Source organism: Rattus norvegicus, chromosome 2 (genome assembly GCF_021556685.1).
Source record: "Rattus norvegicus strain SHRSP/BbbUtx chromosome 2, alternate assembly SHRSP_T2T, whole genome shotgun sequence".
NCBI lineage: Eukaryota > Metazoa > Chordata > Mammalia > Rodentia > Muridae > Rattus > Rattus norvegicus.
The window spans coordinates 56,245,969-56,265,514 of NC_141535.1; the positions used below are offsets into that span (position 1 = coordinate 56,245,969).

General features: G+C 40.1%; 1 long non-coding RNA gene across 1 annotated transcript; it reads right to left on the bottom strand.

Moving 5' to 3' along the window:
* Positions 1-4,415: 4,415 nt before the first annotated feature.
* LOC120100731 (uncharacterized) lies at positions 4,416-19,269 on the bottom strand. Its single transcript, XR_015671150.1, has 5 exons — positions 19,142-19,269; positions 8,440-8,500; positions 6,579-6,939; positions 6,027-6,278; positions 4,416-4,836 (listed from the first exon to the last, which is right to left on the bottom strand). It is a non-coding gene; the product is annotated as an uncharacterized LOC120100731 (long non-coding RNA).
* Positions 19,270-19,546: the final 277 nt, after the last annotated feature.

Sequence of the window (19,546 nt, forward strand, 5' to 3'; positions counted from 1 at the left end):
GTCAAACAGAAGTTTGGTTTGAATGCCCATCCATTTTGTTTCCTTCTACACTCTTGCCCCACCTGTGAAACATGTCTTCTTTTCTGCTTTCTACTGAGTCTTCGCCTGCCTGATGCTTTTCTCTTCTTCGTCATCCATTTGTTTCATAAGATGCCCCAACATCCTTTTAGAAAAGCTATTTTTCATTGAACTGATTGTTTTTTTTAAAGGAAGAGTGCAAACTAAAATTTATTAACCATTAACTATGATATTGGATATTTTCACAGTGTTCTTTCCTAATTTCAATTACTCCTTGAAGATAGTGTCCTCTTTAGTATATGAGGAGATTGAGCCACAAATAGATTAACGAATATTGCTCAAGGTACTGCATCTAGTTACAGGCACTTCATTCAAAATCCTGCTGATGGGCTCTTAAGCCCCTCTCCACATTATGCATTTTTCTCCCTGGTATAGGGATCACCTTGAGGTCACCTTGATGGCTGTCTGCATGGAAAGAAACATCATACTGTTTGATGTAGTAAAGGTAGCTTCTTCCACTGGAGAATGGAGACCCTGGAATTACATCTGTCTTTATCACTTAGTAGGTATATACTACATATCTCTAATTGTAAACTGGCATTCATCATATCTCTTTCCAAGACTATAGTGATGAATGTGTGAGATGAGAAGAGCTAAGGAAATTAGCACCCACAACACATGTTTAATACCGAATTTTCCCTTTCTTTTGCTATTAATAATTTAGCTAGAATCAGAATGCTTGTTGAATCAGAGAAGGGAGAACTTCCCTATCGTTTGGCAATGGTGGACTATGACATAGGCAAACCAGTGAAGATATATATTTTTTCACTACATACTAATCTATATCAATGCTGAATACTCAGCTCTGAAAGTTTGGGATTAATTTATACTTTAGAATACATCATTGGAGCATAGGGGTATAAAAGCTTCCTTGCAAATATCTGCTGACTACTCTAAGGGTAATGTGACTTTAACGGATTAATCAAATCTTTATTGTGGTTAGCTTTCCAAGAGTGACTCAGCTATTAACTAAGGAAATTCAGGAACATACAACAATTTCCTTTCATCTATAAGAGCCAAAGAAATACCATTAACATGTGACCTTTAGTAGAAAGCACTGAATGGGACTCAGAATGAAGTTTTACTCTATGGATTGAATCGTTATCATCTCATTCTGTACTCAGACCTTATGAATGACACAGACTTGAGATCAATTTGATGACAGCTCAACATCCAAGTTAAAAATATGCTTGAGGATCACCTGAGAGGTCCTCTTCTGAGAGACTTTAGACCATGACACACTTTGTAATGCCTAGGTCTTTGCTTGCCACATGTCCCAGTAGTGACTGATCAGACACTCTGTCCATGACATGTTAGGGAAGACAGAAATTGGCACAAGCTCAGTGTGTGACACATGCATTTTAAATCGGTGACTAATATATTTTCAGTATTCTTTGTTCTTCCTTGTTTAATTATTTCTAAAGGTAGGATCTCACTGTATCCTTGGCTGACTTGAAACTCAGTATATAAACCAGGCAGATCTCAAAACTTGTATAGATCCCCTTGCATCTGCCCTTAGAGTACCAGGATTAAGGTGAGTGCCACCACCTCAAACTTGAACTTCTGTTTCCAACACCTCATCATATGTAGAAAACAGTGCTAAGTATAACCTACTGGATAGACAACAGTGGGAAATTCCACCAGTGAGATTATTGTTACTTCAAGAAAAGTGTCAGTAACACATATCTTACAGAGAGCTTTAGCAGAAACAATGGCTAAATATTTTTCTCTAGCTCCTTCAATCACAATTATCCATCATGATGAAAACAGCATGATCATTAAACAAACAATGTTCTCAGCTTTGTAACTATGCTTTCCAGAGGGGGGAAAATCAATTTTGCTGATCTAACTACTTCCTTTTATTTTCACATCTCTTAGGGGCATGGAACCAACAATCAGATTTATAAGGCTAGAAATTTCATCAAATGCTATCTAATGTGTTCCTTGCCTTTGGCAGAATGTCCTCTAAATCAACCTATTGCAATTGTACATCTGAGAGGACCAGAAGAACTACCCTTGTGCTGTTAGGGCACTCCAATCACATCCAGTTCTCCCATTTCTGAATCCCAGAAAATTCATATCTTTGTATATGAATTGGGTATTGATTTATATCATGCTATTAGGATGGGAGAGGGCATAAGGTTTTATATCTGAGATTTTGATGTACCAGGCAAACATGGTCCTCATAACAACGAAGAGGTTTTCGGTAGATAAAGATTTCAGCACTTGGTCTTCAGGGAATAAAAAGGAGGTTCAGAGTATATAACAATAGCCACACTAGAGATGCTCTGTTTACTTGGGCAGTTGTCCCTCCACCGGGAAGTTCTTTACCCTTTACCTGTCCACCAAGTCAGTGGGAGTGATTAGAGTTTCACAGAGCTAGAGTTAATGGCAGCCAGGTGTGACCTCCCATTTTCACATCCACTTTAACTGTTCAGCGTCATCTGTTTCTTCCATAGCATCTTCTTAGAAACATGCTAGTGTGAACAGTACTGGAGTAAGAAAATGATGGGAACAAAGCAAAGACCAAGAGTCAGCCAACCATACTCCAAACAGGTTGCTGCAAATTGTGGAATTAGTAGTTTTACAGTAAGATGTCGTGACTATTCACTCTTCCTGCCCAGCTTGTTCAATCATAATAGGGTACCCTAACATGCAGTAAGTTCAATAAAAGCTTATAGTCCTTTAAGACACATTAAATGGTGAGTGAGGTGAGTTATTTGGGGTCTGAGGGAGGCATCATTGGGTAATAGTGTTTGCCAAGAAGGCCTTGATACCTTAGCTGGATCCCTGAAACTCACATACAAGTAGAGGAGAGAAGTGACAAAACATGTACTAAGGTGTACATGGTGGCTTTAGTGGTCTCATGTCTTGTGGACTACTGGCTTAGTATCTGTCTTAATTAGGGTTACTATGGCTGTGATGAAACACCATGACCAAAAGCAACATGGGGAGGAAAGGGTTTATTTCACTCACAGTTCCATATAACAGGCAGTGAGGGCAGGAACTCACGTAGGGCATGTACCTGGAGGCAGGAGCTGAGGCAGAGGGCAAGGAGGAGTGCTGACTACTGGATTGCACATCATGGCTTGCCAGCTTGCCTTTCCCCCCCATTAATTAATTTATTTATTCACTTTGTATCCAGACCTCTGTCCCCTCTCCTCTGGTCCCTCCATCACAATCCCTCCCTTCCTCCCCATCCTCTCCTCATCTGAGAGGTGGAGACGCCCTAGCTATCCCCCAACCCTGACATATCAAATCTCTACAGGCTCAGTCTGCTTTTTAGTAGAACTTAGGACCACCAGCCTGGAGTGGCACCAAGCAAAATGGGTTGGGCCCTGCCCCATCAATCACTTATTAAGAAAATGCCTTATAGGCTTGCCTACAGCCTCATCTCATGGGGGCATTTTCTTAATTGAAGTTCTCTCCTCTCAGTGACTAGTTTGTGTAAAGCTGACATAAAACTATCCAGCACAGTATCCGAACTGGGGCCAGGATCAGTCAACTTTGTTCTCTGTGTGTCTGCTCTGGGTCAATGTCCCCATGAACTTGGAGAAAATATTATGCTGACAGAAAGTAAAAGCACCCAAGACTTTATTTAGTGTGCTGTTTGTGTCTTACAATAAATATTTATTACTTTGGAGAAAAGACATCTCTTTGTGTGTGGTATTGCATCTTCCGGGAAAAAAATGTTGAGATAAAAGGATATTTATTGGTTCCCACTGTTTATTTATTCTCAAAAGGAAAACAACCTCCCTATCTGGTAATTGCGGTGGGACAGAGCCAAGGGTGTAGTGAGGTGATGACCACTCAGCCGGTGTCAGTGGTACAATTCTTCACCAATATCCCTGTCTTCACAAGAGCACATGAATACCCTGATTTTGCTTGTTCTATTTTATGGCCTATCTCTCTTCTGGATTCTATGATCCTGAGAGGGTCACATCTGCTGTAAGCCACAGATTCTCCACTTAAAACATACTAATTGTAGTTGTGACCCCTTGTGATTTTTCATGTATAATTCCTGTAATTATCATCTTATAAAGCCTTGAGCCTATTTTTGGGTGTGGGATGGGGAGTATGTGAAAATCCCTTGAAATGCTATAAGTATAAACAAAATTGCCAGTGTTCCATGTGCTGTATAAGAACAGATGGTGTTGAGATGGGCGCTTCTCTCTTAGCATTGATCTTGGGAGGTCTGCTCTTCACTCATGGGACCCTCTGGACTGCAGAACAGGGTTCTGTTGTTAAGTGGAGGGATCTTAACTTCTTTAGTGTTTGTGCTTCTCCTCCAGGCCAATGTCATTTGTTTCTTTTCTTTTCTCTTCTTTTCTTTTTTTGTATCCACCTCTGAGCTTTGTATCTCTGCTTGGATCACTTATACTTTCATAATATAACACTACAGATGTATAATACACAGAAATGTATTTATCTGACTCATAGTTATGAAGGGTGAGAAGCTGAAAACGTGTTGCTAGCATCCGGTGAGGTCTTTGGCCGCACCAAAGCATGGTGGAATGCATCATTGCATAGGCTGGGAGATGGCATGACAGTAAGCTCTTTAAGAACTCATTCTTTATTGGTCTGGCTCTGGCAGAGCCTCTCAGGGGACAACCATTCCAGGCTCCTGTCAGCAAGCACTTCTTGGCATCAGCAATAGTGATAGGGTTTGCTGTCTGTAGATGGGATGGATCCCTAGGTGGGGGAGTCTCTGGATGGCCTTCCCTTCCGTCTCTGCTCCACTCTTTGTCCCTGCATTTCCTTTTTGACAGGAAGAAATCTGGATTAATATTTTTGAGGTGGTTGGGTGGCCCCATTCCTCAACTTGGTGCTGCACCTAACCACTGGATATAGTCTCTACAGGTTCTCTCCCCTTTGTTGGGTATTTCAGCCAAAGCCCTCTCTGTTGAGTCCTGGGAACCTCTTGAGTCCTTGGCATCTGGGACTTTCTAGTGGCTACTCCCAGTTCCCCCCTCCCCACTACACATCTACTTTAAAATTCCTGACCCTCCTGACCCTCTGTATTTCTCTCCCATGTCTTCCCACATCTGAACTGCTTCCCCTTTTCATTCCCCCTCCTTTCTCCCTCCTAGATCCCCTTCTCCCTCTACTTCCCAGAGATCATTCTTTTCCCCTACTGAATAATACTATAGCATCCACACTTTGCTGTGATTGTTCTTCTTGAGTTTCATATGATCTGTGAGATGTATTAAGTGTATTCCAAGCTTCTTTTTGGCTAATATCCATTTATCAGCGAGTACATATCATGTGTGTTCTTTTGAGACTGGGTTACCTCACTCAGGATGATATATTCAAGTTCTATCCATTTGTCTGTGAATTTCATGAAATCGTTGTTTTTAATAGCTGAATAGTGTAACATTGTGTAAATGTACCACATTTTCTGTATCCATTTATCTGTTTAGGGACATCTGGGTTCTTTCCAGCTTCTGGCTATTATAAATAAGGTTACTGTGAACATGGTGGAGAATGTGTTCTTGTTATATGTACAGATGTGGATATACACAGCCAAACATTAGACTAAGAGCAGGGACCCCCAATGGTGAAGTTAGGGCAAGGACTGTAGGAGCTGAAGGTGTTTGCAACCTTAGAGGAAGAACAACAATATCAACCAACCAGACCCCCCAAAACTCCCAGGGATAAAGCCACTAACCAAATAATACACAGGGGGTACCCATGGCTCTAGGTGAATATGTAGCAGTGGACAACCTTTTCTGGCATCACTGGCAAGGGAACCCCTTGGTCCTGTGGAGGTTCGATAACCCAGGATAGGCGAATGCTAGGCTGCTGAGGCAGGAGTGGGGAGGAGCACCCTCATAGAGGCAGGTGGGGGGTAAGGAGGAGATGGGGGCTTGTGGAGGGGAAACTGGGAAGGGGAAATAACATTTGAAATGTAAATAAATAAAAATAACCAATTAAAAATAAAAACCCACTTCTTATGACAATGGTCAGTTCTCAGTTCTCTCAGTTGTCTCATCATCTCTTACTGGTCACACCTCTACATTTTGTAGCATCTTGGATTTGATACACTGGTATACAACTGTAAGCCAGGTATTTGGGACTTGAAACGGGAGAATCAGTAGTGTCAATCTTGGCTGCATAATATATTTGATGCCGTTCTGGCTTATATGATACCGACACCAGCCGATGACCATGAAACAAGTTTACCACGTGCCAATGTGAACCTGGGGGAACACATTCAAAACACAATGTCAACCTCTTTCTCTTTATTTGATCTCAACCCATGAAAGTGGAGATATTGATGTGAGGCATTTAAGTAGACAGACAGCCTGGTTCTCCCCTCTGTATCTGCAGCTTCACTTTTTTTTTATCTTTATAAACTTGAGTATTTCTTATTTACATTTCGATTGTTATTCCCCTTCCTGGTTTCCGTGCCAACATCCCCTTAACCCCTTCCTCTCCCCTTCTATATGGGCTTCCCCTCCCCATCCTCCCCCCATTACCACCCTCCCCCCAACACTCACGTTCACTGGGGGTTCAGTCTTGGCAGGACCAAGGGCTTCCCCTTCCACTGGTTGCAGCTTCACTTTTAACTATGTAATTTCATGCTTAATTTTATATGATACTGATTCTTCTGTGAAGTTTCCACTGAAAAAATACCTCCTCTGCTGATCTAATGTAAACTCTTCACTGTAGACTTGAAAACAATTCTTCTCAAAAATTTATTTTACACTGAAGAACACCATGGTGACAAATGACACAGTACTATAACAATAGAAGGCTGTCATTCCTTTCAGAGTGGAAACTCAGAGCTACTTGAATATCCTGGAACCATCAAGTCTTCTTGAAGATAGAGTATTTGAAAGTCATTGGGATCATTGGTAGCTAGAGAAGGGTAGATAGGATGAAAGATATTGAAAATCAAGTCGCGTGAGGAGCTTAGCAGAGGGAAGAGAAATTGGATGTGAACAATAGAGGTGATTCTCATTTATTTAGCCACAGGACAGTGCATAGAAAGAAGGTGACATCTTCAGTACTCATGAGGGTAAAACCTGTTCTTGGTTGGGGTTCTTAGGAAACAAACCTAGTTTCAACAAACAGGAAGGGTGTCAGGGAGTTTTAGGCAATTCAAAATTTATAATAATTTACACCATTGACATCTGTCATAGGTACTAAAGAGCAGCTTAGCTTTGCAAACAAAAGAGCTGACAAGGTGGGGAGAGGGGGCTTCTGCATCAGCCTGGAGGTTGTATTTGATGACAGCTGAGGTTTTGAGGCCACGAGATTCTGAAGGATAATGGGCTGGGTAATTGTATTTTGCTGAGTTCAAAACTCACTTTGCATCTTCACTGAAAACGTTAAACCCAAACGACTTTAAATAGATAGTAGCTTCCAGGGTTCATTTCTGCCACATAATTCAAATTTCCTGTTACAAGATACTTTTATTGCAGAAAAATTCAATACACTCAAGACGCTCAACACAGTCCATGAAGAGGCTCTTAGGATGCTACAGTTTGGCGACTGCAGTGAAAATAAATCAAGTGAATTGAATATTTGTTTTTAAGCACTTAAATATTTCTAAATATTAAATCTTGAGAATCAGTACACCGCATGTCTTAGTTAAGTCTGTCACTGCTTCGTTTAAACATCATGGCCAAAATAACTTGGGGAGGAAAGGATTTATGTGGCTGATGCTTCCAAATCACTGTTCATCACTGAAGGAAGTCAGGACAGGAACCCAGACAGGACAGAACCTAGAGGCAGAAGCTAATGCAGCAGCTATGGAGGGTGCTGCTTACTGGCTTGCTGCTCATGACTTGCTCGGCCTGCTTTCTCATAGAACCCAGGACTACCAGCCCAGGGCTGGCACCGCTCACAATGGCTGATCCCTCTTAGTCACTTTAAAAGAAAAGGCCCTATAGCCTGACCTCACAGAGGCATCTCTTACTTGAACTTTCCTCCTCTCAGATGACTTTATCTCATCAAGTTGACATTAAAACTAACCAGCACACCATATATGACATTTAATATTCTGTATATTGATTTAATATTAGACTTCAATTAGAATAAGTCTACTACATTAGAGATCTTTAGATATTAAAGCAAACATTCAATGCAATTTGCCATCTCCATACTTCCTTTTAACGACTTCTGAAGTCTTTCCCTGGTCCCAGTGTGACGTTGACCTACTGGTTAGTTTCTCCTATAATATCATTTAAGGTTCCTTGAACTGAACTGGAAGGACCTTTTTCTTTTCCTTTGGTTTCACAGAACAATCTCAATTAGAAATGGAGACAAAAATTTAAGGGACATTCCACTGTAATGGAAACAGCAAGTCTTTCTATTCTGGAGTTTTTCTCAGAAGCTTTCAGATTCAGTACATACCGTGTGAGTAACTTCACATTGCTCTCTTAGCTGAAAAAGTCCCATCTTCCTCATCCTATGTCTATCATCACAGACAAAAACAAAATGCAGAAGCTTAGTCTCTGGCAGAAGGAAATATGATTTTCTCTCTATCTCCCCATTTATTTGTAAGTGTGTTTGTTCCAAAAATTTAAATGGGGGAAGATAAGCAGGGGGAAAGTCAGTCAATAGGCAGCACATTGTATCTAGATAGGAAAGTAAGACTTGGTATTCTGTTTTATAGTAGGGTGCTATAGACAATAATACTATAAGAATTTTTAAAAATCTAAAATAAATGGTTTTGAATATTTATGTTACAAAGATATGATTTCTCTCTGAGGTATAATTACACTAACCTTAATTTGAACATGAAACAATGTATATATGTGTTGAATGTCACATGCTATACCATAAGTATGTCTAAGTTTTGTTTTTAAAATATGAAGTCAAAAGGTGTTATGTATAGTATTCTTTTTTTAAATATAATTTTTTTCATTTTTATTAACTTGGGTATTTCTTATTTACATTTCGATTGTTATTCCCTTTCCTGGTTTCCGGGCCAACATCCCCCTAATCCCTCCCTGTCCCCTTCTTTATGGGTGTTCCCCTCCCCACCCTCCCCCCATTGCCGCCCTCCCCCCAACATACTGGGGGTTCAGTCTTAGCAGGACCCAGGGCTTCCCCTTCCACTGGTGCTCTTACTAGGATATTCATTGCTACCTATGAGGTCAGAGTCCAGGGTCAGTCCATGTATAGTCTTTGGGTAGTGGCTTAGTCCCTGGAAGCTCTGGTTGGTTGGCATTGTTACTTATATGGGGTCTCAAGCCCCTTCAAGCTCTTTCAGTCCTTTCTCTGATTCCTTCAACAGGGGTCCCATTCTCAGTTCAGTGGTTTAATGATGGCATTCACCTATGTATTTGCGGTATTCTGGCTGTGTCTCTCAGGAGAGATCTACATCCGGTTCCTGTCAGCCTGCACTTCTTCTTTGCTTTATCCATCTTATCTAGTTTGGTGGCTGTATATGTATGGGCCACATGTGGGGCAGGCTCTGAATGGGCGTTCCTTCTGCCTCTGTTTTAATCTTTGCCTCCCTACTCCCTGCCAAGGGTATTCTTGTTCCCCTTTTAAAGAAGGAGCGAAGCATTTGCATTTTGGTCATCCTTCTTGAGCTTCATGTGTTCTGTGCATCTAGGGTAATCTGAGCATTTGGGCTAATAGTCACTTATCAATGAGTGCATACCATGTGTGTTTTTCAGTGATTGGGTTACCTCACTCAGGATGATATTTTCCAGCTATGTATGGTATTCTTTAAATCCAAAATTTACTCTGGTTTTGCTGGTGGGAAAGATATTTATTAGTACTTCCTCTTTATTGGGCATCTTACATTAGGAAATGCCCTCATTTGAGGTTGTTTATTCCAACTGCTACCCTTAGCTAACCTTAGTCTTTGCTAATGCTTCAGGCAAGCAACTTGGGGAATTCCATATGCTGCAGCCTGACAGCTTCACAAAATTCTAGAGCTAAGTCAAGTGATTTTCTGAGAATTGGCTTATGATTCTCATTTTATAAATCAAAACACTGAATTAAGGAGCGATTTTGCAAGTTTATATAAGAACTCAGATTTCTGCCCTACACATACTTACATTTATAGCCACAGATGAATGCCACTCTTAGATGCTGTCAGAGAGGCTCATCTTTTGATGAGTGGGCAAATTTTTCATACAGAGACTCACAGCTTCTTAAAGTGAGGAGAATAAGAATCTGCAGAGTGATTGGTCTTAAACAGGACATCTGTGTCAAATGCTCAGGGCCATCATGAGAGAGAGAGTGTGTGCAAACAGTGCAAGAGCAGAGGCTGTGAAGGAGTGATGTGAGACAGTGTTTTGGGGACACAGCATAGCTGTTGTGTTCACAAACTCTTCTATCTGTGGTTATTTGCATAAGACTTGCACAAGAGTGAGCATCCTCATTTCAGCATGCCTAGTGGAGGAGACCATGAGAATCTATTTTCACTGAAGGACTATGGGTAGTTAATTATTGCTGGTGGAGGGTTATTCTTTTCTTTAATGATATAGCCAATTTTAAGTTGGTCATGTTCCAGTAAACCTTCCACCCAAGCTTATGAAAATATAGTTAACTCAATGGGACACACAGGCACACACACACACACACACACACACACACATCATCATCATCATCATCATCATCATCATCATCATCATCATCATCATCATCAAATTTAAGGGAAGAAGAAGGGTTTAATTTAGAGAGGGAGAGAAATAAGGTTGGCAATGGGTGATAAAAATGACCAAACATTTAGTATACATTGTTAAAGAATAATAATAAAAAATGGAACTTGTGTTCCTTGCAGTGTTCCTTATTTTATGACATGGATGTGATGACACTTTCCTTTTAAAGAATATTGTTATAAATGGATTTATTTTATTTTAAAAATGTCCTGCAAGTAAGTAATATGGATTTTTGCCCATTGGTATAAAATTCTGTAGATTTTATTGCATACACAGATTTGCATAATGTTTACTATCCATTTCTTCAGGATTTAGAAACGTTTTAACAGATGTTTGTCAAATGGGTCCACGCACAGTGTAAGTTTGAGTCTGGCACTGTACTGAGCATCATACACTTGAGATTTTTCCCAGTAGTTCCATGAATCTTCATTTGCTGTTTTTTTTATTTGTTTGTTTGTTTTTGCCAGTTGATTTTCATCATTTGGTCTGATTGTAGCTTTTTCATCCATCAACCCATCAAGAGATGATGGTATTAGCTTCAGAGGTCTGGTAATTGACAGAAACAGATTGGACTAATGGAAAAACATGGGTAATAGGATGGCCAACCAGACAAGTTGGCTTGGAACTATGTAGTGTTTCTATACTGGATTTGGGACTGGAAATTCTGCCCCAGGAAATTGCTTTTATTGCTGAACCAAGAAAGAAGCTGATATTAGACAGTTTTGAAAAGAAGTTAAAATTTATCTAATTTCTTATTTTCTACCCGTGAAGAACAGCATCCCCCTTTCTCCTTTATAAAAGCCAGATACCACCAAGGGTTCTTCTAACCTACAGGCATCCACATTTTATGCATTGAACAATGTGGAGAACAAAAATCTTTCAGTTAGGAAGAACACTTAGAGAATAGAGATAGTAATTGTTTTATGACATAGTAGTATACACAGAAATGCTTTTGTGGGTTTCTTACTACCCACAAATCATTTACTATAGAAGAAAAAGATGGCGAATTGACTGAGCCAGCTCAGTCAGTCAACAGGTTCTCCAGGGTATGAGTGAGGATTAAAAAAAAATAGACAGTTAGACAGCATTATAACATGACTCCAACTAGTTCTGAGGCTGAAGCAGACTTATTATTTTCCAATCTGCTTTTATACCACTTTAATTACATGCAGAATAATAAGATCAGTTCTGGGTCAAGGAACAAGCAAGACAACAAACAAAATGCCATAAACACCTTTCTAGGGGGTAGTCAGGATGAGAAGTCAAGTCTGCTCTGAGCTTTGCATTAACTCAAATGTAAATGTTCTTAATCTGGGCCTATTTCTTGAGTCCTGGCCTGAAGTCAGATTCCAGCCTGGAGTTTACTTCTTTTGTCCTGGTCAAACTTTCACCAAGTGTCTAAAAGAAAGTGGTCCCAAAAAGCTCTCCAAATGAATGTTCTCTGTGGTGCTTTGAACGATAATGGCGACTATATGCCTCTATGTTTGAATATTTGTCTGCCAGTTAGTGAAACTGTTTGGGAAGGATTAAAAGATGTGTCCTTGTTGGAATAGATGTGTCACTCAGTATGGACTCCGATGTTTCAAAAGCTCAAACTAGACCCAGTCTCTCTCTCTCTCTCTCTCTCTCTCTCTCTCTCTCTCTCTCTCTCTCTCTCATTTCTCATTCTGTTATCCTGTTATCTCTGTCTATGGCTCTCTTTGCCTCTTTGTCTCTTTTTGTTTCTCAGTCTCTGACTTTCCTTGTCTGCCTCTCCCTTTCTATTTGTGTTTCTTTCTGTCTCTGTTTCTGTCTGTTTCTGTCTGTTTCTCTCTCTCTCTTCCCCTCTCTCTCTTCCTCTCTCTCTCTCTCTCTCTCTCTCTCTCTCTCTCTCTCTCTCTCTCTCCCTACCACCTTTGGGACAGGATATAAGCTTTCAGCTACTGCTCCAGCACAATGCCTTCCTTCCTGTCACCACACTGCTTGTCATGATGATAACTGGCAAACTATGAATTATAAGCAAGCCTCCAACTAAATGCTTCCTTTTATAAGAGTTGCCTTGGTCATGGTGTCTTTTCACAGCAATAGAACAGTAACTAAGACAGCCTCATATCCTATTAGAGTCTGTTCAAAGGACTTCTGGGAGTAGCTGATCTCCCCTTTGAGGTTCTACAAGCTCAACCTTCCTGTCTTATCAGATAGTCAAGAACTACACATACTTCTAGAAATGTAGACACTTTTTTTGTAATAACAAAGCATTTAGTAGCTCTTTCAAGTACGCCAGTTTCTGTTTTCATCTATACAAATGGAAAGAGTAAAGAACTGTGAGGAAAGGTTGGTCTGGGACCCAGAATAGAGTCTTTTCCTACGTGAACAAGATGACACCAATGAATGTGTCAAAGTGGAGAGTGGGAAGCTGATGAGGCCTCTACCTTACACAAACAACTGTAGATAGACAACCAAGGAATGCTGAGAGCAGGAGAAATGGTCTTCCCAGAGTAAAGCACACAAACTGATCCAATGCAAGGTCATCAGCACTGAAAACATACATAAAATTACCATTATATAATATAATATAATATAATATAATACAATATATAACTGAGCAAGCATATATATATATATTCTGTGAATATGTATGTAATAAAACTAATTTGAAAGTGAGAAAGGGGAGGTATATGAGAGGGATTGGAGATAAAAAGGAAAGGGTAACATGGTATAATTAGATTATAATCTCAAAAATAAAAAAATAAAATAAAATTTCTACCTTAAAAATATCTGTTGAAGCTGTATGTTTAGGGATATTAGCTGAAGTATTTAACTCATCTACAAGTTTTGTTGCATGACATTGTGGGCAAATTTTTGACACCAGAACCAAATAGCTTGACTTAAAGTATAAGCTCTAGACTTTCTACCCAGGTTATTTAATGCATCTGTTTTTTTCATTGGGAAAATACAAGTGTCTTCCTTACATTTTAGAGGTTTCATGAAGCTTAGCTTGAATAACACATACAATGTGTGCATAAGTAATGAATGAATAATAACTGTCTACAGAATGAAGTTAGGGTATGGAAGCCTGTAATAAGAAAATAGCAGATGCCTGTCTGTCACTTAGAAGCTTCTTCAGCTTAGGAGGCAACAAAGAAATGACTATATCCTATTTGACTTCTTTATGAAAAAAAGGAGAAATTAGTTTTACAGGAACAAAAAAAACCCTGAAGGACAGTGCTGACATATAAGATGACCTGGAGTGTTCAGCTGGGCAAAGTTCAACATTTTGGTAGCAGACTGGTTTTGGGTTTTTGTTCTTCCCCTTGAAAGAATATTAGCACATCTCAAAAATCCAGAGCTGTTCTTTTACATCGAATTTCTCTTTTTTGTATGTAAATGAGGCTGGATAGGACAGCTTCTATGTGCCAAAGCTTAGCATATACAACCTCATTCTATAGTTGGGGAATATCTGGGTTGTTCCCAATTGCTGGAATCAGACTGCTATGAACATAGTGGAGCACATGTTCTTGTATGGTAGAGAATCTTTTGGGTATATGCCCAGGAGCGGTATAGCTGGGTCTTCAGGTAGAACTATTTCCAATTTTCTGAGAAACCATCAGAATGGTTATACAAGTATGCAATCCCACAAGTGGATACAGAAAATGTGGTTCATTTACACAATGGAATATTATTCAGCTATTAAAAACAAGGACATCATGAATTTTGCAGGCCAATGGATGTAACTAGAAAATATCATCCTGAGTGAGGTAACCCAGACCTAAAAGGACATGCATGGTATGTACTCACCGATACGTGGATATTAGCCATAAAGTACAGGATAGCCACGGTATACTCCACAGACCCAAAGAAGCTAAACAAGAAGTGAGGATGCTTGAATCTTACTTAGAAGGTGGGGGTGGGGGAGAAATAATCATAGGCAGCAGGAGAGGGGACTGAATTTGTGAGGTGATGGGGAGGGGTCTTTGGGGGGGGTGGTCAGGATCAAGTATGGGAAGAGACAGGAGAGAGAGCCAGAGCCGGAAGAATAAATAGAAATCTGTAGCTGGGGCTATGTTGTGATGGGGGTATCTCAAGGCAGTTCCAGAGACCTGGGATGAGGGATGATCCTAGGAGTCAATGTGGGTGACCTTAACTGAAATGCCTGGCAGTGGCCATAGGGAACAGGCCAACCCTGTAGCCAGGCAGGACTCCCAGTGGAAGGATAAGGATATTGACTCACCCACAAAACTATCAACCCCAAATTTGTCCTGTTTAAAAGAAGTGCAGGGACAAAGATGGAGCAGAGACTAAGGTTCAAGCAGTGACCAGGCCAGCTTGAGTCCCATTTCATAGGCAAGCACCAATCCCTGACATTAGTAATGATACTCTGTTATGCTTGCAGACAGGAGCTTAGCATGGCTGTACTCTGAGAGGCTTTACCCAGAAGCTGACTGAAACAGATGCAGACACCCACAGTTAAGCACTGGATGGAGCTTGGGACTCTTATGGAAAAGTTGAGGGAAGGATTGAAGACCCTGAAGGAAATAGAACTCCAGAGGAAGGCCAACAGAATCAACTGGCCTGAACCTTTGGGGCTTCTCAGGGACTGAGCAATCAACTAGGAAGTATGCACAGGTTGAAGAGAGTCCCCCAGGACATGTGTAGCAGATGTGCAGCCTTGTCTCTGGTCTCTGTGGGTTCCCCAACAACTGGAGTAGGGGCTGTCTCTGAAGCTGACGCCTGTCTGTTGAATCCAGTTCCCAGCTGGACTTCCTTGTCTGGTCTCAGTAGGAGTAGATGTGCCATGACCTGCAGAGACATGATATTTTGGGGTGGAGAGATATGGGAGGGCACCCTCTTGGGAGGGAGGGGGATGGAAGATAGACTCTGTGAGGAGGGGACTGAGAAGGGGGATGTGAAGTAAACAAATGGATTAAATTAAAACAAAACAAAACAAACAAAAAACAAAACTGTATTCTAAAAAGCAGAAGAGAGTAGATTGCTTTAAGTAACTTCATTGACCTGTATGACCAATGCCATTGGTGGAGCATACAACGGATAGTGGCATGTGACACTTGCCCATTACATTAGAGTTGTTGGTCTATGCTGTGACTTGAATGAGTGTCTCCAGTGCTCCCAAAGGTCCATGTGTTCAAGGCTGAGGCACCTTTAGAGGTAGTGGGGCTTTTAGGATTTTGTGCATAATTGAATGTCTTTCATTTGAAATACATGTGGAGTATAAAACTCTGCAATCCTTTAACTTCTGGTTTAGGGAGGTCAGTGTTCGCTTGCTTCAACACATGCCTCTTGCATTACTGTACACATTGTCCTTAGTAGAAGCCTAAGCCAATGGACCATCTGAACTTGACCTAGAACCTTTAGAATCGTGTATCTAAACAAATCTCTTTTTACTTCATAAGTAACCTGTATCAGTTGTGGTGACAGAATGCTGAGTAGCGTTTTCTAATTGTTATTCTTCCAAATATATGCAAAAATTCAACAGAGGATCATCAAATTTGATTAGGAGGAAAAATGAGGAACGTATGTCTTTAGAAATACCTTAGTGGTAAATTCTTCATTCTAACTTTTCAAGAGCAAGAGAGCGTGTGGCTAGTATATACATAACATATACAAAATAGAAGCAAATCTGGCATAGTTAGGAGACGCTAGACCAAAAGTTGGATTGTGGTGTTGGGTGTACTTGGTGTCAACAGAGCAAGGAAAGGTTAGCTCACTGCAGGCATTGAGTTGTATGAGGTCCCCTCTCCCTGGCAGAACGCTTTGAATAATGAGAAGAAAACATTAATATTTTGGAGACTGAGTAGACTTGCCTCCAAGCAAGTAGTCTGGAGCAGGAGCTCAGTGACACTACAGTGTATCTCTGTGATGCTTCTGCCTTTGTCACAATGAATGGTTTCACAGCAAATGTCTTGCCCATTGTTCTGGCTTCGATATTTGTCCTATTTAAAACTCAGTTTGGAAAAATTGAAATTACAATATAATTGTAACATTTTTACTTCTCATTCTTTCAACCCTCCCTTCCATACACCTCTTCCCACTCTCCTTCAAATCTATGGCCTCTTTTTTTTTCTTTCTGATTGTTATTGCATGCATGTATCTATGGGTATATTTTTAAATGCATCCTGTAGGCTTAGCTTTTTTTCAAAACCTACTTTAATAAAGGTTCTCAAATGCTTTGATTCACCTATTAGCCCATCTTCCAATGGTAGGTGAGAAAAGATGCTAAATAGGACAAGGAGATGTGGACCTGTTTGGATGTAATTCTTTGAGGCGATTCGAATCTCTGTCAGAATACCATCAGTTCAGTCAAGTAGTAGCAGGATACAAACACAAATCAGCAGTGGTGGCATGATCCAGAAGAAACCCTTTGTCCTCCTCTAAATCCACACAAGTTAGTAGGAGTGACCAAACTACCAGGAGTTTTTTGATGTACTCGCCCAATAAAGGGAAGGTCAGTGAAGATGCATGACCAATGAAGTGTTTCACAACTAGTTATGCGAGTATCCTGTCACTGTCCATTGAGTCCTATTCATATTCTTTCCAAACATCACGTGTCCTCTCATGGGTCTTGCTTCAGCAAAACATTAACTGAGTCTGTATCACATGACACAACCAAAAAACACATTTCAACACCCTGCTGAGCCTGTATGTTACTTGTATATATGCTTTATGGTCTGAGTGTTTAGCACTGACCAATTGGTGAGCTCTTTTGGGGGAAGGCTATCTCTTCCACTCACACCTTTCCTCAGTTGCCTATAGTTCTTCCTGTAGGGTTGAGCCTTCTTGGGCTTTTACTTATCCCGTTTGGCATGTCAGTTGGTGTTATTCTTGTTCAGTTGTTGCTTGGACAGTCATGTTGATGAGATTTTTGTGTGCGGTTTCTAAGAGACAATCTTAGCAAAAACTCTGGTCCTCTGGCTCTTATAATCTTTCCACTCCCTCTTTTGCAACATTTCCTTTGTAACACTTCTCGGAGGCGGGGCCCTTAAGAGATAATTTCACCATCAGGGTGTTACCCTCATGGATGTTTGTTTGTGTGCAGGAGTATGTCCATTAGTAAAGAAGAAGGCTTACTTTCCTTTGCTTTTTCTTGTTTTCTTGAATCTGCAATAGAGTAATGCCACATAAACGCTCTTGATAATTACTAGCTCTTCTGTCTTGGGTTTCTTACTCTCCAGAAACATGAGAAAAATATTTCTGCTTATCAAAATTATTTACTCCATGCAATTCTGTTACAGGGTATACAAGATGAATTAAGAATATCTTTGTTAAGGGCAAAGAGATTACATCATCTTTGTCAGTTTTACTTTTATTAGGAAAGTAAAGCTTTATCAGAAGTTTCCCCAGTAGACTGCCATGTTATAGCTACTTCCAGCACAAAGGGAGTTTGTGAATGTCAAAAAGTATGTGTCCCCTAAGGTCAATCAACTTCTGTTATCTAATACTAGGAGAGAGGAGAGAGCAGTTGGGTGAGCAAATAGCAGTTTACTCACACATTACAGCTCAATCTCTTATTTGATTAATTCATTGGCCAGACCTGTGAACATTGTATTTTTCAAGCCATAAGTGAATATGGATCATATATATATATATATATATATATATTCATGTTGAGTGATCTCTTTAAGCAGAAGTGAATGTTATTAGAATCTTTGAAATCGTATCTGTCTGATTGTTGGTTAATGAGTGGCCCTATCGGAATAGTAATGTCCCTTCCATTTTCTTCTTTCCCTCAGCAATGGTAGTTTTGTAGTTCATGTAATGTTCTCCAGCTGTTGTAATTGTTAATTGCTTTGAAAGTGAAACTATTTGTAGTCTGTGGCCTGCTGTACGTAAAGGATACTTCTTTGCTTTTGTTTTGTGGAGAGATGTGTCCACGGAACCTTCAAATCCCCATCCTTTTAATTGCCATCTCTATGTCTCAGAACCTCAGAAAACTGTAGGCAGGATGGTGCTCAAGTGGTAATGGTTCATTCAGGACAGAGGGTATCTCACACTCTGGCTTTTATCTCTACATTGCATGCTTGTCTCACAGTCATGTAGCAATGTTATTGGCTCATAATTCATATGACTCACTATAAGAATTGCTATGAAACTCTGATGCCAAAGATAGCATGTTCAAAAGAATCCTTAGACGTTTTAGAAGAACTTTCTTTATGCAGGAAAAATGTATAGTTTTAACTTATAACAGTTCTAGTTAAGAAGCATCATTTATTTAAAGAAAAATGGTAGACTAGATAAGAAAGTGGGTCTAAGGGCTAAGATGCAGATGCTTTGGCTTTTAATGAATGGAAAGACTGTAAATTTTTACTTCCTGCTTCCTGTTTTCTTCCGAGTAACTCTTCAAATTTACCCACTATCCCTGTTTCCTTCTACAGAACCCCTCAAAAGCATTGACTTTGCCCTGGAAAGGAAATAAGAAATCATGTCGTCCAAGTCCTTACCTTACAGATAAGAACCTTCAGGCCAACGCTGGTTTATGAATAATTTAATGGCAGAAGTGAAAGATTAGGATCTTTTGAGCACAGTTGCTGTCTACGTAGTTCTACTTTTCTCAGAGCTCTGAGTCACTGTCCGTGTGATTGCACATTCGACTAGACACATACAATTCCTTCTATAATTAGAGGCAGGTAAAAATAGCAAAATGACTTGACCACTTCTCTATTTCTCTGGTGCCTAGGTCACAATTATCCTCTTCCTTTTGACAGCAGTGTTATAGTTTTACATTAACTATTTTATTAGATTTTTGGGGTTTAATATAACTACTGCCTAAGGCCACTTAGGAGTAGTGAAAGCCTATGTCAATAAAATCTGGGTGAGTCTAGAAAAGAACTAGGAGGGGAGATGTA